Source organism: Solanum pennellii, chromosome 1 (genome assembly GCF_001406875.1).
Source record: "Solanum pennellii chromosome 1, SPENNV200".
In the NCBI taxonomy this organism is placed as follows: Eukaryota; Viridiplantae; Streptophyta; class Magnoliopsida; order Solanales; family Solanaceae; genus Solanum; species Solanum pennellii.
The window spans coordinates 7,826,010-7,842,853 of record NC_028637.1 but is presented as its reverse complement, the minus strand read 5'-3'; the positions used below and the strand labels follow the sequence as shown (position 1 = coordinate 7,842,853).

Genomic DNA, 16,844 nt, shown 5'->3' with positions numbered 1-16,844 from the left:
TTTTTTAAAATTAATTACTATAGTAACTAGTCATAATTAATTTATGCTTTTAAATTTGCACATTTATAATTGATATGTTTTTAAGTGTAAAGTTTTACAAGATATTTAAGATTATCATTATTATAACTATATTTTATAATATTGAATAATTTTGGCCGAATCCCGGCACCCGTATCCGTACTCATATTCGTACCCCCGAATCTTAAAATTGAAATGTTTCTGAATCCGACTATCGGATTCGCATCCATCTCGGATACCTGCACTCGAGTCCGAGCAACTTAGTCTGTCACTTCCTCTGAACACCATTGATCTTCCTGACCATACTTGTGTTGAATGAGTTCCTTTAGAGCTTGATCTTCCAAATTGTATCTCCACAACCATTTTGTGAGTAAGCTGCTGTTGTGTACCTTTAGGTTTCTTACTCCCAAACTCGCATATATTTTGCTTTGTTGAACCACCATCCATTTAACTAAGTTGTAGCTCTTCTCAATCTTGTTATCTTGCCAAAGGAAGTTTCTCCTCAATGAGTCTATAGCTTTGACTACCTTTCCGGAATCGGAAAAAGTGAAATCACATATGTTGGCAAAGAGTCTAAAACAAATTAATCAAAGTGACTCTTCCCCCTAGGATAGATATTGGGATTTCCAAAGTGCCAGTCTCCTCTTTGATTTTTCTAGTACATTCCCATATGCTAACTACTTTATGCTTAGCACCCAATGGAATACCTAAATAAAAGGTAGGCAACCTCTCTATCTTTCACTTCAATATATTAGCCAAAGCTTGAATATGTTGGACCACTTTAATAAGAGAAATGCTACTTTTCCTCCAATTCACCTTAAGTCCAGAGCATGCCTCAAAAATTACCAGAATAATTCTTAATTATGATGTGACAGAGCTGTTCCTGCTCTGCTTCACAAAAAATTATTGTGTCATCCACATATAGTAAATGAGTCATTTCCGTCACCTCATTAATCCTGTTTTTTATTCTGAAACCTAAAATCCAAATGTTTAGAGAAAGTCTCCTCATCAAACTGTCCAACCCTTCCATGGCAATGATAAACAGGAAAGGGGAAAAAGGGTCTCCTTGTGTAAGACCTCTTTCAGCGGGGAAAAAACCTACAGGTTCTCAATTAACCAAAATGAGAATCTGGTGGTTTTAATAAAAAACTCAATCCACTTGAGCCATGTAGGGACAAAACCCATTTGCCTAAGAGTGTTGATCAGGAAGTCCCAATTAAGATGGTGATAGGCTTTTTCAATATCCAGTTTGCACATTACCTATGGCACATCTCCTCTAATCCTAGTATCAATACATTCACTAGCAATTAAAGCAACATCAATTATTTGTCTCCATTTAATGAGAGCCATTTGATTTTTGTTTACTAGCTTGTCTATCACCTTCTTCATCCTTTCTGCCAACACTTTGGCAATTATTTCATAAACTTCAGTAATGAGACTGATTGGTCTGAAGTCTCTTAGATCATTTTCCCCCACCTTCTTAGGAATTAGAGCCACAAAGGTAGCATTGAAAATCTTCTCAATACTTTGGTGACAGTGAAAGTGTTGGAAGGTCTGCATCAGATCTTCCTTTATAGTTTTCCAGAATGCCTGAAAGAGGCCATGGTATAACCATCAGTCCCAGGTGCTTTATCACATTCACACAATCTTATCCCCTCTAGCACCTCATCCTCACTGAATTCTCTGGATAACCAGCTCTGCTCTTTCATTGTTATTCTTTGTACGTTAAGATTATTTAGTGAGGGTCTCCAGTTTTCTACCTCCTTATACAAATGGTGGAAAAAGTCCACAATAGAGTTCTTGATTTCTGTCGGCTCAAAGGATAACTCTCCATTAGTCTTTAATGAATCAATGGTGTTGATTCTCTTGTGAGTTGTTGCCATTCTGTGGAAATAATTCATATTTTTATCATCATTCTTGATCCACTGAATTCTGGACCTGTTTCTCCAAAAAATTTCTTCATTTTTTGCCACCTCTTCGTATTCCATGCCCAAGTGTACCTTTGGAAGATATTCATCACCAGTAAGAGATCTACTCTCTTGAGTAACTTCCATGTCCATTATCTGACTCAAAATTGGCTCCTTCCTTGCCTTCCAGTTCCCCCTATTCTCTCTGTTCCAATCCTTCAGTTTTGTTTTAAGCAACCTCACCTTAGTAGCTAGTTTGTAGTCCGGTCTTCCTAACACTTCAAAGGAGCTCCACCATTCATGACCTTTACTTTTGAAACCCTCTACATTAAGCCACCACTTTTCAAACTTGAAATAAGATCTCTTGGAGGCGTATCACCACAAGTTAAGACAATGGGATTATGGTCAGACCCCAAGGTAGGCAGAGTACATTGCCTAATTTGAAGGGACCATTTCATCCCATGGGAACTAGTATAAAAATCTGTCAATCCTAGAGGCATTCCTATGGTTTGCCCATCCTCTCCAAGTGTATGAGCCCCCAAAAAAAGGGAGGTCAATAAGCTCCAATTCGTTGATAAACTAGACAGATCTATCATGGGTCTAGAAAGCCTGATACAGTTAGTTTTCTCGGAAGGAAACCTAGTAGTATTAAAATCCCCACATACTACCCAAGGCCCTTCGCAGAGACTCCTCATAGATCCTAATTCTTCCCACAATTCCATCCATTCATTTCTATCACAGGATGCATAAATTGCTGTGATAAACAAGTTAGTTCTTGATTAATTCCACATAATTTACAAGTAATTGATTAGTCCCCATATTCCACCATCTCCCCTAACCATGATCTTTTCTCCCACACAACTAAAATTCCACCCTTGATGCCAATCGCTTCCATCCATTTTCCCCCCATCTACCTATTCCCCCTAATTGTTGTATATAATCCCCCACTGCCCCATTTAGCTGTCTCCATCAAAACTATAATATCTACCCCCTCTTGTTGTATTCTGCTTTTCACCAAATTCCTTTTATTCTCCACGTTTAAACCCCTAACATTCCATGATAGAATTTTTAAATTCATTGTAACTGGGTGGCGTAATTTCTATAATTTATCCCCCTACTTCTAGATTCACACCTAGGTTCTCCATCTTTGAACTTCACATCGAAGATCAAATTTTTGAGCTCTTTAGGGATTATCTAATTATCCTTATGTTCTGTAGCACTCAAGGCTAAGCAACCTTCCTTTTCCCTTCTTTGATCAATTTTTAACAGAAGGGTCAAAGCTTTGCCAGAACAACCATCAAAAGACATTCCAAACATTTGGTTAAGTCGGAGGATATTGTATTTGGTTTGTTATCCCCTCTGCCTCTTTGCTGCATTCAGAGGCATCACAATTGAGAGGTGTCGGATCACTAAGAGGAATTAATTGTTGAGAACTCCCCTGTACTTCCCCTTCCTTAGTTTTAGCACTTGTCTCCCTTATTTCCGACATAATGTACTTTGAAAGACGCTTCTCTGTATTGTCCAGCTAGCTTCTTGACACTTCACTCCACATACTTTGTGTATATAAATAATAATAAAATGTTTAATTCATCGAAATACTCAGGACGACACTAACTCACTAATTTTGTCTTTCTGTATAGTATCTACTAACTGAAGATAGGTGTCGGGAGAAAACTCAAAACTACCTGACTATTCTACAAAAAATGATTGAAAAATCAAATAAACTAAACTAACTAAATTGGAGCCCTCTGAAAGTGAGGAGGTCTCATCGACTGTTGATGGAAAGAGATCTTACCGAACATATGCTATCGAGAGTACATAAAAACTACATCATAAAATTATGCAGCACCAAAGGCGTTAGTACATTGAATGTACAATATGTAATACAGTGTTATCAAAGGCGCAAAATTTGTTGAGCGCTTTGCCTCACTTTATGTGTGCTTCAATGTCATCATCAAGGTTCTAAGGCAAATGTTGCCTTGCCAATGAGCCTCTTAAGAAGAAGTGACACTTAATAATTGATATTTTAGTTCATCATAATTGTTTTTCAATTTATTGTCATATATTTGTCGTTCACTAATTTTAACAATTAGTCTTGGACTAAACTAATATATTTGTTTTTTTTTCCTTTGTGCCTTTTTTTTTATTAAAGTCCACACTTTATTTGCGCTTTGCGCTTAAAGCTCCTAAGAACCTTAGTTTTTTTGCGCTTTCGCCTTTCATAATATTGATATAATAAAGCTAAATGAAGCAAATAACTGAACTAAACTGAAAGTATCCTGACAAAAAGTTGAGCGTGATCATGAAGTAGAATCATTTTAAGTTTTATAATCTAAGATGCAATAATAGATAATACTGAACTAAATGTATAAATACATATACTTTACTTTATTAGGGATTTTCTCCAGCCGACAAACTGAAAGTAACCTAACATGAGCCTTGTAATGATACAACATCTTACCTACATTTCCAGAGCCATTCTAAACCTTTTTTGAGTACATTAACTTATGGATCCATCTAATAGGACTTTCTAGAGGAAGTATGGAGTTACCCGAATGACGGTATGATCCTGTCCTTTGTTAGCTATGTAATTTATGGAGTTTGAGTTATGTTAACTGTTACCCCAAAATCGAGGCTCAATACTACTCTCAAAATTTAACTTTATATGCTCATTGATAAAAAGTATTCTCTAGGATGAGTTAATACTTGAAAAACCCCTCTTCGAGGGGCAATTGGACTTCACTTTATTAGACTGACATGCTTCTTAAAAACTTTTATTCTTTGTTGATGAAAAAATATACTCTCGAAACTCTTGTAAATAATGCACTTGAAGCTAAAATATATCTTTTTGAAACTCTTTTAAAATCAAGCACTTTAAACTAAAGATAATATTACTTTCTTGAAATTCTTCTTGAAAATAAAGCACTTGAAGTATGAAGTAAAATATACTTTCTCTAAACTCTTCTTAAATCATGCACTTCAAATTAAAGATAATAACACATGCTTGAAATACTTCTTTAAAATTTTGAACATACTTCATTCTTGAAAATAATGAATATGAAATACCATGACAAGATTTTTCAATAACTTTGATCAGAAAGGGTCCGTATGGTAGTATAAGAATGAACCAACGACCAAGAATCATCAATAAATATGAAGTACAATAATTGTGATTAAAAAAAATCTAGAATCAAAGATAAAAAATAGAGATAATTCATAAAACATGATCCTTTGGGGGGAGGAGGGGTTAGAAACCTTAACTTTGATCGTACTAACTAAAATTGTAGATGTAGGGTGAGAGCAAGAACTAAGTTATTGGCCACCTAACTCTTGGTATTCTAAGAGATATGATCACTTCAAGTTGACCTTTCTAAAATCTTATATCGAAACTCAATTGGTAGGGAAACTTACAACTCAACTTTGTCGTAGTGGATTCTTATGACCTTAAAACATCTCCAAATCAATTAAAATACTAAATAATTGACCTTAACTCCTATCCACAATTAATAATCACTCGGTATGACCATATACACATATGAAAAACTATTCGATCTTAGTTTACAAATTTCAGGGTATTAGAATATATCCCACATGAAATCATTCATCCTCGAATGATGGTCAACTTGTACTAAAAGAGAAATGAGCTACTTCTACTATCTTTGTGACCTTTGAACTTCCCATTAACAAAGATAGAAGTGGTTTGTAGTGAGAGGTGGAAACTCAACTAGAGTAAGCTTCTCACAAACGTTCACGTGAGATTTCCAGATTACGGGTTATTACATGAAGTTTCTAGAAATCACAAAAGAAATCAGGCTATCACATCAAACGTTATCATCAAAATTTCTCATAACCTTCTTGAGAAATAAATACGTGAACGATTTGTGTCACATATTCAAAAATAAAGAACTCACAAATCTAAAGAATCTGACCCATCTAATCAGGGTCAATTAAATATGAATGATATAGATTATAACATTGTCCATACTCTACCTCAAACTATTTGACATGAAATAGGGATTTCTTGGGCATGGTAAAAGAATAGAAGTACTATGCCTTAAGTGATATGGCTAATAGCTTATAAGCTTAGCAAAACTTCTCACTGCGCTCCTCCTTGTGAACACTACACTTCATAAGCTACTACCTATAGCTCCTCCAATGGTACATATGTCTGCTCCTGTGGAAGTTTGAAGGTCTGAGTCTAACTGGATGCTCTTAATGTGTTCAAGCCTAACTTGGAGTCACAAGGTGCACCACATAAGGTGATCATATTAATCTAAACCATTGGATTCACGATCTATAGCTCTGTAGGGATTTTCATCTCAAGAATACGACTTCTTACAAATTCACTCAACAAACCTCTGAGTTCTAATTAAGTCATTTACATGTATATCAGCACCCTATTCAAGCCTAGTATTATAATCACTCCTTGAACTTCTAAGTAACCAATTCTTCTAAGAACTACACATCTTTCTATCATCTCAACCAACTGGAAATTCATGTATTACTAATAAGGAAACACACAAAATATTTTTTGATCTAGCTACTACATATACCAATCGTCATTTCAATCTTTTTCACACGTGGAATAAACACACTGTGATCTTCACCATAAAGAGTGTATACTCTCTCATCTAAACCAACATTCAACTTCTATCAACAACTCTATCAAAACTGAAGTAGGACTACTGGAAGTTCTTTGAGAGAAAAGATCATAAGCACAAATCATTCAAGAAGTTTGATCTAAGAATATGCATTGCGTAGCATTATTTAACTAGAAATTTAAGGTATATCATTAGTTCATGGGACTAAACATGAATGCACACATTATGAGTTGTATATCGTAAAACTGACATTCACAACTTCATAGAGTAAGATTGAGGTCATTCATGAGTTGAATCCAGGCCTCTTATTCTAAGAAATGAGCATAGATGTTAATATTTCTAAAGTAAATGAGAATGGCTCAAGGGAATAACGTTGATATGCGAGATATGAGAATAGTTTCATAACAATTAAAATCTGAGGAATACTCTAGAGTATGAATGAACTGCTATCACATCATACTCTTTCTAAATACATCACCTATAATCTCTCCCTGAGGTCTAACAGACATTCTATGTTTGTTGACTTATTTCATATAAAAATATGTTCATTTGTACATGTATAAAAGGACATGTTATAATGAATGATTGGATAAACTGTAAAAACATATACAAATTGAATAAAAGTTGATTGAAACACGTTTGAGCGTATACCTGGAATTGAGTTAAGAGGGAGAATGAGAGAATTAAAAATTCAATTTTGATATGGATAAGAGATTTTAGGAGAAAAATTAGTTGAGTAAAAGAGAAGAGATAAGTTATGATTTATATAAAAGGTAAACATATCAAATTCCTGATATGAGTTTGTCTGGTGGGTTCCCGAATTAAGAGCAAATTTCATTAAATTATAGCCGCAACTCATAATTATGTGAAACTATAGCTTTATTGAATAATGTTGTCTTAATGTTTTCTAATTTGCATAATTATTCCTTTAATATTTGGGGTCATTTTGGCCAAGAATAGGTTTCATTTGGTTGAAACTAAGTGAGCCGTAAGTGTTGAACCTTTTTCTTTTCTTTCTTGTGATATTTTGCTTCTTATTTGACTAGAATATTGTTTAGTCAGATTATATAATAATAATAACAATAATAATAATAATTAAAAAAAAGTCCATATTGACCAATAGGAAAATAATAAATCATCTGTTATTAGAAATTCAAATAGTCAAAATTGAGTGTCAACAATTATGACATAGAAACTTGTTCTTTTTGTTTTTTTTTTAACATAATTATATCGTTATAGGTTTAGATGAACTTCTAACACAATTATATTATTACAGGTTGATATGAACATTTATGACGCGGACAATTCATCAACTCCGTCTGTCATATCATGTTCAGCCTTAGTATGCACTTCAGATGAGTGCAGCGAAACAAACCAATGTGCTTACTCCTTGCATTACGCAGATGATAGTGGCACATCAGCCTATTCTGTATCAGCTTTGTTTTACTTTGACAAATTTCTGAGAACCTCGTTGATTGCCAAATCTTCAACGTCGATTATTTTTGGGTGTGTATTCTTTTATAAGATTATTCAGATCTTTTAGAGTATTATAATTCTGAAAGAAGTATACAATCAATCTCCAATAAGAATACAAGAATACAAATGTTATACTTTAAAAAGAGGGCAGACAAGTCTATAAACATTCAATCCCTCCAAAAAAAATTTAGACTAATTATACAATTACAAATATCATAATAAGAGGCTTATAACTTAAATATATTTTTAGGTCATTTAATAGTGTAAAATCAAAACAGGTGCAGTACCTCTCAATTAGAAGCCCTGATCTTGACAGATTGAGCAGTTGATGAAATTCTCGGATTCGGTCAACAGGGACTATCAATAATATCTCGACTTTCTTCACATGGAATTTCTCCGAAATCATTTTCACACTGTTTGAAAGGAGAGGGCAGCAGTGGAGGGATATTAGTGCTCGATGAGATTTTGCATCCTAGTATGGTCTATACTCCCCTTGTTCCATCAAAGTACGTACTGCAATTTTCCAAGAGCATTATTTTATTCAACGTTTTATAAATTATTGTTGTTTTTTTTCAAAATAATTCTTCTGTCATGACATTTAATTTGTTTCTTTTCCAAATTCTTGCAGGGGTCATTACAATGTGTATTTGTAGAGCATTTCTGTACATGGAAGAATTTACCTATTGATCGAGAAGCTTTTGCAAACTCTAATGACCGAGGAACTATAGTTGATTCCGGTAGAAGTTTAGTTTATCTTGTCGCGGAAGCTTATGAATCAGTTGTCAATGCTGTAAGTATCCTTCTCACCAATCGTTCTCAACCACAAATATAATTACATGATGTATCTAGTTCAGGTTTTAAATATAAATTATTTGACATTTTACTTGATGGTCAAGTAATTACAAGTATTACATATATAATAATTAAGATTCTAGATCCATAAAATAATTTATCTTGTTATGCCCCGAGTCTAGATCCTAGGTGGGGCTGACACTCGATGCCTGACTCGAGCATATCAATTACATGATAATAGACATGACTATAATCATATTTTGAAAACATTTGAAGAGTCTTTGCATATATTTAAGTCATAATATTGGAAAAAAAAGAACGCAAAGGTCTAAACTAAACCTAAACTAAACTAAACTAACTGTCTATTTATGTAACCTCTAAACATAACTAAGTAATGTCTACCGCGACAAGACCCCCATTATACCTTAAACACGTACTCATAAAATACTAGGAAATTAAATACTAAGCCCCACGAAAATAAAGGGACCAATAGCATAAGACATGAACCCTAGGGAGCAGCTTGATCACGTGCATGCACACGCAAGTCTACATTAATAAAAGAATATTGATCCCCAAGCAGAAGGGATGTAAGTACATGTGAAATAGTAATGTATGTAAAATGACATAATAAAGCACAGCATACATATCAAGATCAATAGAAGCAACAACCATAATTATGATTGTAACATAGGAAGGTTAAGAGATGAGGTCATTTAGACTGTCTTAGGGATATGTATTTGTAATATTTTAGTTCATTATTGGAGTATAATAGCATAAACAACATAAACCACCATGTAAGCGGTGTAACCAACAAAAACTACCATGTAAGCTCATGTAGTGTAATCTCGGCCCGATCAGCTAAGTCATCTCATACCTTATCGACTATGATACATAGACCTTACCGGAGGCAAAAAAGAATGAGTCATCTGAACCAACTGTATGATCCTTAAACTACGTCAGCAAACGTAATCTTAGGCATTCAGCATTTAGATTAATGCCTTCTCGATTAACCATTTATCTCCCTTATGCTCATGTGTTCATGGATTAGCTCGAAGACTCATAATTCATACCTTTTGAGGATTATAGTTCATAAATTTTGTTCATGTCATGAAGTTACAGCTCATGTATCATATCTTTGCATTCATGAGAAATATATATCACATCATAATATTATAGTCAAGGAAACATAAGATAGCATCATAAGGTTTATATTTGAAGAATTTCTTTATTTATCATCAAGGATTCATAACATAGATTTTTCAAGAATTCATCAAGAAAATATCAAGAAACTATTCAGAAGTTAAAAAAAATTGTTAAGAAATCATTAGACTTAGTTTTCTAGATAAAGACCGTTACTTTTATGATTTCATACCTGAAATCTTGCAAAACTCAAGGGAATATGATTCTTTTATGGAGGATTCTTGGGGTTTTATTAAAAAAAAAGAATGATTAAAAAATATAGCCCCAACTCATTCATGGAAGATATTCAATATAAAAAAAAAGCCTAAACAGAGGGGGATTTATTTTACATACTATGGGGGTTAGGAATCCCGCAATTTGCTGTAACAGAGGTTTCAACAAACCCAAAAATTAGGTCTGCCATAGTTAAGTTGTAGCGGTTTTTCACTAATCCTGTCACAAGCAGCGGACGTTATTTTGCGGCGGTTTGACCCCCCACAAATTGGTTCTTAGAATAGTGCTCTAAAGCTGATTAAGCCAATAATAGTTCAAACAACCATAAATTTAAAAGTGAGAATATTGCTGCCAGCAATTAAAAAAGATACATTATAAAAAATACTATCCAACTTTTAACATTATAAAAAGTAATATCCAACGAGTTACCTCATAAAAAGTAATATCCAACGAGTTACCTCATAAAAAGTAATATTCAACGAGTTACATTATTAAAAGTAATATCCTAATACAGTGGGGTTGTGTCCAAGTGCCCTTGTTTCATTCTTGTTTTTCTTTGTGATAAAGTAACCATAATTATGGTTGTTATCATCTCCTACTCCTCCAGAGGATACTCCATGACCATAAATCTCCCCTGGCTCTTCTTCACCATAGACATATAAGTTTGTGGTGATAAGTTCATTATCCTTTGATCTCTTTTTTTTTTCGCCACAAACCTTAGCAAAAACGTAAGCCCTTCTGAAGCAGCTAGATAGAAACGTTACCCCAATCTTAGCCACAAGTACTCCATGCCTGCAATTATACAATCTGGCTTGTCATTCGCTTATCGTTGACGTAAGGTATAGTTGAGATTGTTCATCATTCACTTATCGTTCATCACAAAAGTGGTCAAGTACTTTGGCTACAATTCTGTCCAGCTGGTCACCGTTTCAGCATTAATATTCTTTCTCTGATAACCATCCTTTATAATTTGCAAATATGTTTAAAATTGCTTCATCTCATTAGTATTGGCGTACTTCTCCATGCTGTTACTAAAGATAGACTAGAAATAAAATGTTTCAAGAGAATTTGGACACTTGATTAATTTGTGTGTGGGGTATTGCCAAAGACCAAAGTTATTCCTATATCGACTTTGGATGCATATTAAAGCCTTTCTGTTGTGCATGTTGGATTTGAAGTTCCCTACAACCAATCAAAAGTTTGCAAAGCCTGTGCGTTTTCAAAATTCTCCTGTGTTTTTTCCTTGATGGAAAATCTGTCGACTACTCCAGTATGTGGCAATTACATATATAATCATTGGATCTTTACGTTGTTTCAAGCCACCAGCTCCACCTCGAAAACAAGGGTTGCCCTATATATATTAAGATGTTTCAAACTCAACAATTAGATTACCATAAAGAACACTGTCCCGCCCAGCTCAAACAATTGATGTTTTTCTCCCCTTTCCTAAAGAGTACATAAGAATGTTGGGATCAGGAGGGGCACGGATTCTCCTCTTCAGTTAAAACCTCATAACTGAGACAAATTCAAGATATAAACTTAATGGCTTTAACCTTAAGTTCTTAGAACTAGGCTTCTCATACTCCCAAAGTTATGTTGGTATCAGAAGGGGCACGAATTCTCCTCTTCAGTTAAAACCTCATAACTTAGACAAATTCAAGATTTACACTTAATGGCTTTAACCTTAAGCTCTTAGAACTAGGCTTCTCATACTCCAAAAGTTATGAATTGGAGTTAAATATATGTTCAACATAGTGGTTTTGCATAAATATATCTATGTACGATGCATGTGAATCGCACCGAGGGTACTATAAGAGATTTCATGACAAGAGATGCTTGCAGAATGTAAAAAAGATCTACAGAGTTAGCATACTCGGGATATCCGATGGGGAGTCGATGCTTCCATAGGCATACTCTGTCTTGCATGTAATCACAACCACTTCCCCAATCTGGAAGATCATATTAAGAAAAAGCTGAGCACTAACATTAACTCGATGTACAACCACCACAAGTAAAAGAGCATATTGTCCTCAATGCAACATCCCAAGCCTTAATAACAGAACAAGTGCCTATCTCAAATGAGAAAATTGTATCATCTTCACGGGTAGTATCTAATATAATTATACTAATCTCCAAAATTTCTAGAAACAATTCAAAGTTGAAAAAAAAACTCAGGGAAAGAGAATACACAAGTTTGGTGACTCATCTTCGATGTCTAAATTAGGGAGGATTGAGAGAAAGAGAGAGTAGGGGAAGTATGGATGCAGATGTAGGTATAAATCTCAAAATCAGAAATTGCAAAATGTTAGCAATAAACATTTGTGTTAGGATGAAGAAATCATCGATATTTTATGGCCAAATCATACCTTGGATGATGGATAATCTTTGTAGAGATCAATCAGTTTATTGAGAGCTGGGGTAAATTTTTTAACTTGGGAGGTGAACCACGACTTGGCGCTATTATTAAATGTTTTTGACATGTGCTATTGCATAGACAACGTCTCATGCACGCATCAAGCCACTAACCACTACCTTCAGTGCTCTATCGGCAACAAGGCAATGTCCAATAATTTGATAGACTATTTCCCTCACAACATTTCAAATTCTAGGACATCAAACAAAGTTGATTTCAACTATTCTTCTAATTATGTATTAAACGCTATCTATCTACATTTACAAGGAGGGCAAACTAATTTACCATTCTTAACTTAAACATTTAATTTGCAGATAATTGTAGTTGTTTCACCTTCAGCTAAGCCAATCACATCAGCAATGTACCCATGCTATCTCATTTCCTCAAGGTTCAGTACTTTGTTTTCTGTCGGTGAATATTTAATAAAAGTTATTAATTTGAAAACCTTATTAACTTTATTTGATGACTTGAGCAGTTTCTCAGAGAACATAGCCGAGATGTTTCCAACAATTTCTCTAAACTTCGCTGGTGATGCATCCATGAATTTTACACCAACAGACTATCTCGAGGATATGGGTTTTGTTGTAAGTATTTGTTTCGATCTTCATTTGTAATTTAAAATCTTCAACAATAAAATTCATATGTTTTGTTTATGAAATACAAAGATAAGTTACACTATTATGTGTTTGACAGGATGGTGCTGCTAAGTGGTGCATTCGCTTTATAACAAGTGATTTACGCCTATCAATTCTAGGAGGTTAGTCTTTCAAAATTACATGTTGATATTACATTTTAATATCCTGATCGTAGAATGCTGAAAATAAGGCCTTATGTAATTGAATCATACTTTAATTGTCATTCGTACATTTCTCTCCCTTGTTACACAGATGTTGCGCTTAAAGATAGGATCATTTTATATGATTTGGCTCGACAAAGAATTGGTTGGGCAAATTATAATTGTAAGTAGCATTTTCATGATTTGATTTGTGATTTTGTTAAATAGATTTGATGTTATTGATGACTTACAAAATGTTTTTATTTGATGTAGGTTCATTACCTGTGAACCTATCTATAACCTCTGGCACATATGATGTTACTCAGGCTAGCACCATCTATCATATGCTAGAGATAATTTTATTCATCGTCTACCTATTTGGAGCCAATGATTAATTTCATGTTTGTGTAGCTTTCCTTTAGATTTCTCTTGTATTGTTGACTCCACCATATAATCAAAAATAATAATACTATTATTGAATAATAGGGGGAACATGTAAGAGGAAAAATAATGTAAAAAGAAAAGTTCACCTTTGATATGGGCTTATGTATTTTCAACTAACGTAAATTTTTTCATAAAGTTTAGTAAATATCTATGCGAAAACAGATTAACTTTTTAATTTTATGAAAATTAAGAAAACAATTCTGGAAAATATTAAAACCTTTTACTTGAAAATCAAAACATGGATAAGAAATAAAGTTAAATTCCTAATAAGGTTGAGATACTTATTAAAAATCCACAAAACACGGTTTCAATGGATTTAAATCATTTTTGTTTAATTTCATAAATTCTTATTTTTACATAATCTTATTATCTTATGAACAAAACTTTTGTCGCTTATCCGCGAATTTCATTTCAATATAAATTGAATTGAATACTTTAAGGTGACTAGATATTTCAACCACCACAACAATTCCAAATTACTTAGCGTCTAATATTGTTTTTTCTTGTTTTAATTGGAAACCTATGGATCTTAATACTCTTCTGAAAAGGTGGCTAGATAATAATAAGTAACCTTATGTTGTAGTTTTCTTTGCTAGTTAATGATAATTTTAACTTCTTAACAATGAAAATAATCTCACGTTGTGATGAGTGAAGAGAAATATTAATATTCAGTAAAATAAATTCATATATACCCTTTTTGTTGTACTTTCAGTTCAATAATACGTCTTCCATATTATTTTGGCACAAATTTCTCTTAAATTTAACGAGAGACAGGTGAAAAGCTAAAAATCAAATTATTCATTCATAACTTCAAGTTTAATTATTTTCAGAAGAAATAACGAGTTGGAAGCTTCATACAAACACATGTTTCGGCTTTGTCGAAAGGTACGTTAAAGCTATTATTTATCTTCTAGCATGATCATAAAGATCTAAGCTTTTTATAGTTGTTCTATTGACATTATTTAATTTGCAGCATTGTACTCCTTTGTTGGCTACCTCCAAATGATATAACGTCAACTCTGTTACACTCAACTCTGTTATTAGCAGACTAGAAAACATGGTATGATTAAATTTTGATCAATTATGATTATTTGTTATTTTCTTGATATTTTATCGTCTATCTTCTAGAAGCTTGTTTTGGCCTCAACAAACACATACACTAGGATACATATTTATTGTTATATTGTACCTACCCTTTTAGATCTATGGGTTGGCCGGTCCGGATCATTTACAAGAGTGTAGAGAATCTATACTCGAGCATTCCACTAGGCCTTGGACAAGATAGGTGAGAAATCACTCAAGGCTGGGTAGACTGTGCCTATGATCATGGTAGACCAAGTCTACAGGCAGAGTAGCCCGTGTCTAGGTTAGGTAGGTTGTACCTACGGGGTAGCACATGTGTATTCTACCACAGAGCTTTAGATTTGCATTCACTATAACAAAAATAACTTTTAGAGGTAATAAATAGACACATTAATAAAGTGTGCTAAAGTCTTACGGCATAGTTAAGTGACATTAGATCCATGGTCGCTAATTCCTTTAGGGACACATACAAAGAGTGTCAATTGTCGCAAAAAAATACATATTTAGCATCAATTGCTAATTAATTGCCGCTAAAGTTCATTTTTTATGTAGTGATTAACTCTTGGAAGATGTACATTCAGATAACAAATCGTCATAAGGATCCAGGTAAGAGGGCTAATATGGGTATATACCGATTGTTACTCTCGTTAAGACCTAAAGGCATTATGTTTTTTTCGTACCTAGCAGGCTTATGGGGGTAATGTTAGGTAATTGCTTTTCATGTGCTTATAATTTATTGTTATAGGGAGATTGCAAATTTTACTTGCATTTCATCCCTCTCCTTCTCGTTCAATACTTTTACATTAGTGTCAACTTCCAACATATCTTACATGCTCTATACATTATTTTGTACTGACACCCCTTGTCGGGGGGGGCAATGCATTCAGACCTACAGGTTTTGGGCGGCACCCAAATAAACTTATCAAGTAGCACAACCGACCATCAAGCTTAATTGTTCGCCATGTTTTTTGTTAAATTTGATAAAAATTATTTTTATTTTCAAAATAAAAAAAAATATTTTTTAAATTAAAGTTGTGTTTAGCAATGAATACAAATTGGGGTTATTTTAAAATTTGGGTGAGTAATTATGGGGAAAAAACAGAAGTGAAAACAACTTTTTGTTGTTCTTAAAATTCTTGAATTCAACTTAAAGTTGAATTTCAAAGTTTTGTGGCAAAATGTATTTTTTGGAGTTCAACTCTAAAAAAAAAAATAGAAAACATTTTATAGAGAAATGCTCCTAAAAAAGAAATAAGACTATGAGATTATTTATCAAAATAAAGATATATGACATAAAGAAGAAAACAATAAGCTTTCTGAATTGGTTAATGCCTTGTTGCAAGTTATATAGAAACAAAATGAAAGGAAACAATAAGCTTTCTTATTTGGATAATGCCAAGTTGCAAGTTACATTGAAACAGAAATTAAATTCCAAATATATTATTTCTTTCTATTTCACGCTCTGAAATTTTAATTCTTCAATTTATGTTTTCAGTAGTTTCTGTAATTCGACCTTAAGGAGGCCGATGTCCACATTCACACCATTCACCATCACAATAATAGGGAGGTACATCGCCACAAAGATGTTTACAATCTGCGTCTGTCTTGCAACAACACCTGGGAATGTCTTTTACTTCTACCTTTGGCAAGACACCTATCAAATTAAATGTTAGAATCTATAACTAATAGAAAAACACATTTCATATTTCAGCACAGGAAGCTTTTCAAAATGAATTTAGAAAATATTAGAGAGAAGCGTATGATACTCTATTACTAATAGATCAAATCAAGTAAAAGACTTACATATCCCTATCATCATAAACAATGAGGAAAAGAGCTCACACTTTGAAAGTCATATCTTAATTATTTTTGTATGCTTGTTTTATTTTCTTTTTGTCCTATTTATAGTATATTTAGTTGAC

General features: G+C 33.5%; 1 pseudogene; it reads left to right on the top strand.

Annotated features, from left to right (window-relative positions):
- Positions 1–2,318: 2,318 nt before the first annotated feature.
- LOC114077906 lies at positions 2,319–13,790 on the top strand (annotated as a pseudogene).
- The last annotated feature ends 3,054 nt before the right edge of the window (positions 13,791–16,844 follow it).